Raw genomic sequence first — 10,574 nt, 5'->3', positions numbered from 1 at the left:
TAGCGCTTCTGCGCATAATTTAGAAGTCGGCAAAAGGGGTAAACTGCTTCTACCATACACAAATAATGATACATGTCCCCCATTGTCCCTGTTCCTCTTACATGTAGAGGATTAAAATCCTGAGCCTGAAGAATAACAGAGGCAGCGGAGTGGTGCTGACAGCCTTATCTCAGGACTTTGTTATAGATTTGTAAATTACTGCTATTAAAAAATCTTAATCCTTCCAGTAATTATTATCAGCTGTCCAGAGTAGGGGAAAATCCCCATAGCAAACATTTGCTGCTCTGGACAGTTCCTAAAATGGACAGCAGAGTTAAGCAGAGAACACTGTGGTCGTGACAGAAGAGAAATCCCCCAAAAAAGCATTGCCTCTGTAGTATATAGACCCTAAAAAGTACTGGAAGGATTAAAGGGGTACTCCGGTGGTTAAGTTTTTTGACTATATGGCATCTTCTTGGTAAGTTTCGTTTTATTTGCAATATACATGTGTTATATGTTTTGGCAGCATGTGTGTGTTTTTCTTACCTGTTTGTTGGGCAGGAAGTTCTGTAGTTCAGAGGGTTTTCTTTTACTGTTGTCCACAGTTCTGAGTCTGTGGTGGACAAGATGTCACAGATTTTTTTTTTCTCTGTCTGCATGAGAGGAATAAGCCACGCGCCCTCATCTCATCCAGCTGAGTACACAGCTCCTAACCTCCCCTCCCCCCTGCTCTGTATTCTAAGGACACAGGTCTGCACAGGAGAAAGACTTCACAGAGAAGATGAGTGTTATCTGAAGGGGAGGATGAGAAGGTGCACGGGCTGGGGAATGTATGGACAGCAGGGGAATAAATCTCATACTGGGAATGATCTCTATGGGTGATATTTATCAAAACCTGTGCAGAGGAAAACTTGCCCAGTTGCCCATAGCAACCAATCAGATTGCTTCTTTCATTTTTCACAGGCCATCATAAAAATGAAAGAAGTGATCTGATTGGTTGCTATGGGCAACTGGGCAAGTTTTCCTCTGCACAGGTTTTGACAAATCTCCCCCTATATGTGAAGGGGGAGGGGGGGGGGACTCCTGTATGACACATGCTGGGAGTTGTAGTCCCTGTTGTGTGTGTGTGTATGCTAGTGTTTACAAACCAGTGTGCCTCCGGCTGTTGCAAAACTACAACTCCAGACTTTTGGCATGCTGGGAGTTGTAGATTTGCAACAGCTGAAGGCCCACTGGTTGGGAAACACTGTCCTAGCCTATTCAGCATACACATCATGTTACACCAGTGTTTCTCAACCAGTGTGCCTCCAGCTGTTACAAAACTACAACTCCTAGCATGCCCAAAGGCTGTCAAGGGATGCTGGGAGTTGTAGTTTTGTACAACCTGGAGGCACCCTGGTTGGGAAACACTGGTGTATACCCTATAGAGGTGTGGTGAACTACAACCCCCAGGAGACTACAGAGGCAGCATGCTGGTGTTATACCACAGACTGAAGACTCCTGAATGACACATGCTGGGAGTTCTAGTCCCTTTTGTGTGTGTATGACAGTGTATCCCAACCAAGGCTGATTATATTAGTGTGCTGTGTATAAGGGGTCTGACCCGGGAAAATAGTAGGATGGGTAAAGGGTGGAACAAAAAATAAATAAAAATAAGGAGCCGCCCCAAACCAGCAAGGCATGTGGCATGCTGGGATTTGTAGTTTTCAGCACAGCAAGAAACAGGAAATATAAACAAAGATAGGAAAACAAAGTGGGGGATAACAAGACAACAAAAAACGGAAATAGAGTAGGCTAAACAACAAGAATAGAAATGAAACAAAACAAATAGGGTAAGTCAAAAACAGAAAAACACGTTGACCACCGGAGTACCCCTTTAAGATTTTTTATTAGAAGTAATTTACAAATCTGTATAACTTTATGGCACCAGTTATTAAAAAATAAATAAAATTTCCACCGGAGTACCCCTTTAATGTTCCAGGATGTACATTTATGCCCTGAGCTGCTTTCTGACTATGAAGCAAGCACAGGAGCTGAGCTCACTTCATAGACTGACTGAGTGATGGCCGTGCACTTACAGTCAGTGGCGGACAACAGCAATCACTATGCGGACTTTAACCCCTTAAGGACCAATGACGTACCGGTACGTCATTGGTCCTGCTCTTCTGATATAACGCGGGGTTACACAGTAACCCCGCGTCATATCATGGCGGGCCCGGCGTCATAGTGAAGCCGGGACCCGCCTCTAATAGCGCGCAGCGCCGATCGCGGCGCCGCGCGCTATTAACCCTTTAGCCGCGCGCTCAAAGCTGAGCCGCGCGGCTAAAAGTGAAAGTGAAAGTTCCCGGCTAGCTCAGTCGGGCTGTTCGGGATAGCCGCGGCTAATCGCGGCATCCCGAACAGCTGACAGGACAGCGGGAGGGCCCCTTCCTGCCTCCTCGCTGTCCGATCGCCGAATGACTGCTCAGTGCCTGAGATCCAGGCATGAGCAGTCATGCGGCAGAATCGTTGATCACTGGTTTCTTATGAGAAACCACTGATCAATGTAATAGACCAGTGTGTGCAGTGTTATAGGTCCCTATGGGAGCTATAACACTGCAAAAAAAAAGTGAAAAAAAAAAGTGAATAAATATCATTTAACTCCTCCCCTATTAAAAGTTTGAATCACCCCCCTTTTCCAATAAAAAAAAAAACACAGTGTAAATAAAAATAAAAATAAACATATGTGGTATCACCGCGTGCGGAAATGTCCGAATTATAAAAATATATCATTAATTAAACCGCTCGGTCAATGGCGTGCGCGCAAAAAAATTCCAAAGTCCAAAATAGTGCATTTTTGGTCACTTTTTATATCATTTAAAAATGAATAAAAAGTGATCAATAAGTCCTATCAATGCAAAAATGGTACCGTTAAAAACTTCAGATCACAGCGCAAAAAATGAGCCCTCATACCGCCCCATACACGGAAAAATAAAAAAGTTATAGGGGTCAGAAGATGACAATTTTAAACGTATTAATTTTCCTGCATGTAGTTATGATTTTTTCCAAAAGTCCGACAAAATCAAACCTATATAAGTAGGGTATCATTTTGATCGTATGGACCTACAGAATACATATCAGGTGTCATTTTTACCGAAAAATGTACTACGTAGAAACGGAAGCCCCCAAAAGTTACAAAACAGCGTTTTTTTTTCAATTTTGTCGCACAATGATTTTTTTTCCCGCTTCACCATAGATTTTTGGGCAAAATGACTGACGTCATTACAAAGTAGAATTGGTGGCGCAAAAAATAAGCCATCATATGGATTTTTAGGTGTAAATTTGAAAGAGTTATGATTTTTTAAAGGCAAGGAGCAAAAAACGAAAATGCAAAAACGGAAAAACCTCCGGTCCTTAAGGGGTTAAAGGGGTACTCCTGAGGGTTAAGATATTTGACTATATTGCATCTTCTTTTAACCCCTTCTCGACCTATGACATACCTGTACGTCATGAGTGGCAAGGTGTTCCCGACCCATGACATACAGGTACGTCATGAACATTTTTGCCGCTACTCGCGGCATCCCGCAGCGCCCGGTAAGATGGTGGCTATCACTGATAGCCAGCCATCTTACCATGCGACCATGGGGGGTTTCATCCCCCATACCCCCCTCCCCCCCCAGCGATCGCTGCTATTAGCTAGTCAAATCTGACTAGCTGATAGCAGCGTTTTGCTATCAGAATACTTAGCATCGCGGTGTGTGAGTCCCGATCACGGGGATCGGGACACACACTGCTCTGCTAAGTGCCCCTTACCCGTCCCCCGGCGCCACTTACCCGGCCATGCGGTGTCCCGAGCGGTCCCGGCGCGAGCGGCGTCCTCCAGGCGGTTTCGGCGGCGCTGCATCCCGGCGGTAAGTTTCCGGCAGCAGGGCGGCATCTTCATTGGCAGCAGTGAGATCGCCGTAAAGCGATCTCACTGCTGCCTCTGGGAGTTTCAAAACTGCAACTCCCAGAATGCCCAGACAGCCTTTGGCTTTCTGGGCATCCTGGGAGTTGTAGTTTTGCAACATCTGGAGGTCCACAGTTTGGAGACCACTGTATAATGGTCTCCAATCTGTGCTCTTCCAGTTGTTGCAAAACTACAAATCTCAGCATGCTCAGTCTGTCCAGGGATGCTGGGAGTTGTAGTTCTCTAACATCTGGAAGAGCACAGATTGGAGACCATTATACAGTGGTCTCCAAACTGTGGACCTCCAGATGTTGCAAAACTACAACTCCCAGCATGCCCAGACTGCCCAAGCATGCTGGAAGTTGTAGTTCGGCAACATCTGATCCTTCAGATATTGCCGAACTACAACTTCCAGCATGCCTGGGCAGTCTGGGCATGCTGGGAGTTGTAGTTTTGCAACAACTGGAGGCACACTAGTTGGGAAATATTGTCCGTTTCCTACCTCAGTACCTCCAGCTGTTGCAATTGTTGCAAAACTATAACTCCCAGCATGCACTGACAGACCATGCATGCTGGGAGTTGTAGTTTTGCAACAGCTGGAGGCACACTGGTTTGGAAACACTAAGTTTGGTTGCAAAACACTTGAAAGTTTATTACTTAACTGAGTGTTTCCAAACCAGTGTGCCTCCAGCTGTTGCAAAACTACAACTCCCAGCATGCACGGACAGCCAAAGGGCATGCTCGGAGTTTGCAACAGCTGGATGTTTGCCCCCTCCCCCCAAATGTGAATGTACAGGGTACACTCACATGGACGGAGGTTTACAGTGAGTGCTGCAAGTTTGAGATGGTGCAAATTTTGCGCTGCAGCTCAAACTCCCAGTGGCAAACTTGCTGTGAACCTCTGCCCATGTGACTGTACCCTGAAAACACTACACTACACTAACACTAACCTAAAATAAAAAGTAAAAAACACTACATATACACATACCCCTACACAGCCCCCCTCCCCCTAAAAAATGAAAAACGTCTGGTACGCTACTGTTTCCAAAACGGAGCCTCCAGCTGTTGCAAAATAACAACTCCCAGTATTGCCGGACAGCCATTGACTGTCCAGGCATGCTGGGAGTTTTGCAACAGCTGGAGGAACCCTGTTTGAGAATCATTGGCATAGAATACCCCTATGTCCACCCCTATGCAAATCCCTAATTTAGGCCTCAAATGCGCATGGCGCTCTCTCACTTTGGAGCCCTGTCGTATTTCAGGGCAACAGTTTATGGTCACATATGGGGTATCGCCGTACTCTGAAGAAATTGCCTTACAAATTTTGGGGGGCTTTTTCTTCTTTAACCCCTTATGAAAAGGTGAAGTTGGGGTCTACACCAGCATGTTAGTGTAAAAAAAAAAAAATTTACACTGACATGCTGGTGTTGCCCTATACTTTTCATTTTCACAAGAGGTAAAAGGGAAAAAAAGACCCACTAAATTTGTAATGCAATTTCTCCCGAGTACGGAGATACCCCATATGTGGGCGCAAAGTGCTCTGGGGGCGCACAACAAGGCCCAGAAGGGAGAGTGCACCATGTACATTTGAGGTGATTTGCACAGGGGTGGCTGATTGTTACAGCAGTTCTGACATAAACGCAAAACAATAAATATCATTATGTGACCCCATTTTGGAAACTACACCCCTCACGGAATGTAATAAGGGGTGCAGTGAGCATTTACACCCCACTGGTGTATGACAGATTTTTGGAACAGTGGTCTGTGAAAATGAAAAATAAAATTTTTCATTTGCACAGTCCACTGTTTCAAATATCTGTCAAATGCCAGTGGGGTGTAAATGCTCACTGCACCCCTTATTAAATTCCATGAGGGGTGTAGTTTCCATAATGGGGTCACATGTGGGGGGTCCACTGTTCTGGCACCATAGGGGCTTCCTAAATGGGACATGCCCCCCAAAAACCCTTTCAGAAAAACTCACTCTCCAAAATCCCATTGTCGCTCCTTCCCTTCTGAGCCCTCTACTGCGCCCGCCGAACACTTTACATACGCATATGAGGTATTTCCTTACTCGAGAGAAATTGGGTTACAAATTTTAGGGTGATTTCTCTCCTTTTACCCCTTGTAAAAATTCAAAAATTGGGTCTACAAGAACATGCGAGTGTAAAAAATTAAGATTTTGAATTTTCTCCTTCACTTTGCTGCTATTCCTGTGAAACACCTAAAGGGTTAAAACACTTACTGAATGTCATTTTGAATACTTTGGGGGGTGCAGTTTTTATAATGGGGTCATTTATGGGGTATTTCTAATATGAAGACCCTTAAAATCCACTTCCAACCTGAACTGGGCCCTGAAAAAGTAAGATTTTGAAAATCTTGAGAAAAATTGGAAAATTGCTGCGGAACTTTGAAGCCCTCTGATGTCTACAAAAGTAAAAACTTGGCAATTTTTTGATGCAAACATAAAGTAGATATATTACATATGTGAATCAATATGTAATTTATTTGGAATATCCATTTTCCTTTCAAGCAGAGACTTTCAAAGTTAGAAAAATGCTAAATTTTCAAAATTTTCATGAAATTTTTAGATTTTTTACCAAGAAAGGATGCGAATATCAGTGAAATTTAACCAATAACATAAAGTAGAATATGTCACGAAAAAACAATCTTGGAATCAGAATAACTAAAAGCATTCCAGAGTTATTAATGTTTAAAGTGACAGTGGTCAGATTTTCAAAAAATGCCCAGGTCCTGAAGGTGAAAATGGGCTGGGTCATGAAGGGGTTAATGTTCATGTTTTTTGCAATTGACATGTATTATATATTTCTGTAGAATGTGTCTTTCTTTCTTACCTGTTTGTGAGCCAGGAAGTTCTGTAGTTCTGTGTTGGATCTCTTACTGTTGGCCACAACGTCAGCCATGTTAGGATTAGGCTGTGGACAACATGTCATGGCTTTTTTTCTCTCTGTTCTTTCAGAACTGCATAAGCCACGCAACCTCATCTCCTCCTCCTGGAGGACACAGATGTGCATGAGAGAAATGGGCCATGCCCCCTCATCCCCCCCCTCCCGGAGGACGCAGGTGTGCATGAGAGAAATAAGCCATGCCCCCTCATCTCCCCCTCCTGGAGGACGCAGGTGTGCATGAGAGAAATAAGCCATGCCCCCTCATCTCCCCCTCCTGGAGGACGCAGGTGTGCATGAGAGAAATAAGCCACGCCCCCTCATCCCCCCCCTCCCGGAGGACGCAGGTGTGCATGAGAGAAATAAGCCACGCCCCCTCATCTCCTCCTCCTGGAGGACGCAGGTGTGCATGAGAGAAATAAGCCACGCCCCCTCATCCCCCCCTCCCGGAGGACACAGGTGTGCATGAGAGAAATCAGCCACGCCCCCTCATCTCCCCCTTCCTGACACAGGTGTGCATGAGAGAAAGAAGCCAGAGCAGGGGGAGAGAGAGGACATATTTCTGAGGATGCAGGTCTGCACTGAAAGAAGACAGAGAAGATAAGAGTGTTATGTGAAGGGGAGGATAAAGTGCACGGGCTGGGAATGTATAGACTGCAGGGGAATAAATCTCAGACTGGGGATGATTTCTGTGTGTGAAGGGGGGGGGGGGCTCCTGAATGACACATGCTGGGAGTTGTAGTCCCTGTTATGTGTGTGTATGCTAGTGTTTACAAACCAGTGTGCCTCCAGCTGATGCAAAACTACAACTCCCAGCATGCCCTGACAGCGTGTGGGCATGCTTGGAGTTGTAGTTTTGCAACAGCTGGAGGCACACTGGTTGGGAAACACTGTCCTAGCCTATTCAGCAAACACATCATGTTACACCAGTGTTTCCAAACCAGGGTGCCTCTAGCTGTTGTAAAACTACAACTCCCAGCATGCCCTGACAGCCTTTGGGGTTGCTGGGAGTTGTAGTTTTGCAACAGCTGGAGGCACACTGATTGGGAAACACTGGCCTAGCCTATTCAGTACATTATAAACAAAGTGCATTGTTTCCCAACCAGGGTGTCTTCAGCTGTATCAAAATTACAACTCCCAGCATGCCCAGACAGCTTTGGCATGCTGGTAGTAGTAGTTTTGCAACATCTGGAGGCACCCTTGTTGGGAAACACTGGTGTATACCCTATAGAGGTGTGGTGAACTACAACCCCCAGGAGACTACAGAGGCAGTGTTATACCATAGACTGAAGACTCCTGAATGACACATGCTAGGAGTTGTAGTACCGTTTGTGTGTGTGCTGTGTATAAGGGGGCCGGCCCGGGAAAAAAGTAGGGTGGGTAAAGGGCGGAACAAAAAAAAAAGGAGCCGCCTCAAACCAGCAAGGCATGTGGCATGCTGGGATTTGTAGTTTTCAGTACAGCAAGAAACAGGAAATAGAAGCAAAGATAGGAAAACAAAGTGGGGGTTAAAAAGACAACAAAGAACGGACATAGAGTAGGCTAAACAACAAGAATAGAAATGAAACAAAACAAATAGGGTAAGTCAAAAACGGAAAAACACGTTGACCACCGGAGTACCCCTTTAAAAAGTGTTAATAAATTGGATAAATGGTCTTGAAGTGGACCTCACTAGGTGAGTGCACAGTAGCTAAATCAGTACAGTTCCCTGCCACTGAGAGTGCACTATTTTCTCTGTGGATTACATACCGGACAAGGAGACTGTAACCCTTAAGATGACCACCTTGCTGTACCCTCTGGATGGCTGCAGTCTCCTCTTTTTCCATCTGGTTGCTACAAGATGTGACAATACAATATTGCATTGTTTATTTGTATACACAGCTGCCTGAGTTACTATAACAGCTGTATTTTACATACAAACCCAATTTTGAAGCACTGAGGGTTCGTCTATTATCTCAGGGGACAAAAAACAAAGGTTGCAGCAGCACACTTGGTCAAAAAATGGAGGCTCTTAGCGCACGTTTTGATCAAAACGTGTCCCCCATGCACCACGCGGAGGTGGCCTCATTTCGGATGGGACCCTAACACTTATTCCATTCACCTCTGCTGGGCATATGGCCTCTGACTGGGTGACATGCTAGATCCACTATCAATGTAAAAACCTCCTGTGAATAGGGAGGGGTGCACAGCTACAGAGGGGGTCGCTCCCCCTAAATTGCACAGCAAAAGCAAAAAGATTTTTTTTTTATAGTGGATCCAGCATGTCACCCAGCCAGAGCCCAGCCGAGATGAGTGGAATAAGTGTTAGGGTCCCATCCGAAATGAGGCCAACTCCGCCTGGTGGATGGGGGACAGGTTTTGATCAAAAAGTGCGCTAAGAGCCTTAATTTTTTTGTATACTTAGTATTTGCCTCAGCAGCGTGCACCCGTGTATTAGGTAGTCGTGCTCTCCCCTGAGGACACCACAAACTGTGGTAGAAAGGTGTCAGGAGAGCTGTTGTTGAGTAGCACGCAGGGTCATATATCGATTGACCATACCTATATCTGCATCAGTGGCATCAATTTATGACTAATACAACTTTAGTTAGGTCTGGTAAAACCATCTTCAACTAGTCTGTTTAGTTTTATTGGCTATGGGCTTATACACACAACCAAATTGGGGATTTTCAACAGTATCAATAAAAGTAGGCACTTCCATTTGTCCTAGTAGATGAACTTTGATTTTACCCCTTAAAGTGCACCTGTTGTTAACAAAAACTTTTGATGTAATGTGGATAATATCATTATATGTATATTTGTAATATACATAGATTAAAATTTATTTTTGGGTGCAAGAAAAATGCTGTCCCTGCAGCTATTGCTTGTGTGTCTCTATGAGGAATCCAAATACAGGAAGAGAAGGCAAAAAAAGCAGGGCTCTGTGCAGGCTCCTGGCTTGTGGCTCCTGGCTTGGCATCCTCATGTATGAACCTGGAACGTGTCATAGAGCCTCAGTGCACAGAGCCCTGCTTGTCTTCAGTGCACATAGCCCTACATGTCCCGCCCACACTTCCTGTATTTGGACTCCTCACACAGACTGTAGGGAAAAAAATATACACATTTTTCAACCAATGTATATTACATATTTAATTCTAATGGTAGTATCTACATTATATAAAAAGATTTTGTTAACAACAGGTATACTGTAATACAAATATTTACAGTTTTTTTAAACTTTTTTACCAATATAAAAACCCCAAACCCCAATAAAAAATTCAAATCAACCCCCTTTTTAAAATAAAAAAACACACATTTGGTATGACCACATGCAGAATTGTGTAGCATATTAAAATATCAGATTGATGATCCTATATAGTGGACGATGTAAATGTAAAACAATACCAAATAAAAGAATTGCTGATTTATTTTATTTTTTTTGTCACATCACATTCCAGAAACAATTCAATAAAAATGGACAAAAATTTAAATAGAAGCAAAGTGGTATTGATAAAAATTACATTATGGCACAAAAAATGAGACCTCAAGCAGCCCAAAAGACAGAAAAATAAGAAAAAAGATATAGATGTCTAAATAGGGCAATTTTATGCATACTTAATTTGTTTAAAAATGTTTAACTTTTGTTTCAAAGTAGCACAATAATACAACAACTATGTAAACATAAGTATCGTAGCAATCATAGTGACCCACAGAATAAAGATAACGTGCCAGTTTTACCAAACTGTGCACTCCATAAAAAAATCCCCCAAAAGTAGCAAAATATTTTT

General features: G+C 43.9%; 1 long non-coding RNA gene across 1 annotated transcript in view; it reads left to right on the top strand.

Moving 5' to 3' along the window:
• Positions 1-696: 696 nt before the first annotated feature.
• Positions 697-10,574, top strand: part of LOC130305972 (uncharacterized) — a 46,558-nt gene continuing 36,680 nt past the window's right edge. The window contains exon 1 of the long non-coding RNA XR_008855384.1: positions 697-791. This is a non-coding gene — a long non-coding RNA (uncharacterized LOC130305972). The remainder of the gene's footprint in view (positions 792-10,574) is intronic.

This window comes from Hyla sarda, chromosome 1 (assembly GCF_029499605.1).
Source record: "Hyla sarda isolate aHylSar1 chromosome 1, aHylSar1.hap1, whole genome shotgun sequence".
NCBI classification, from domain to species: domain Eukaryota; kingdom Metazoa; phylum Chordata; class Amphibia; order Anura; family Hylidae; genus Hyla; species Hyla sarda.
The sequence above is the reverse complement of the archived record's forward strand: the minus strand, read 5'-3'. Positions and strand labels throughout refer to the sequence as shown.